The sequence below is a fragment of the Pundamilia nyererei genome, unplaced genomic scaffold (assembly GCF_000239375.1).
Source record: "Pundamilia nyererei isolate P.nyererei 1_Seehausen unplaced genomic scaffold, PunNye1.0 scaffold00469, whole genome shotgun sequence".
In the NCBI taxonomy this organism is placed as follows: Eukaryota; Metazoa; Chordata; class Actinopteri; order Cichliformes; family Cichlidae; genus Pundamilia; species Pundamilia nyererei.
Window position 1 is genome coordinate 256,646 of NW_005187870.1, and position 299 is coordinate 256,944.

Sequence of the window (299 nt, forward strand, 5' to 3'; positions counted from 1 at the left end):
TATTCAAAAGGCTTCTCCATGTAACGATCTGCTAGAAGGTGTGGGGAGCCACAGCCCCGTCCCCCAGGGCATGAAGCAGGCATGGAGGAGATCCAGGCCCCAGACATCCACAGGCCCCCAGAGTGCGAGCACCCAAAGAGGACCAACGGAGGGGCAACCGTGCCACCTTCCTGGGAAGAGCTGAGGAGAGCCCCAGATGAGGGGTCACCCAACAGCCACAGAGCAGAAGCCAGAGAGGGCTGCAGTGACGTACACGCGGGCTCTGCAGGCAGCCAGCTGTGCCAGAGTGAATCGCCCCC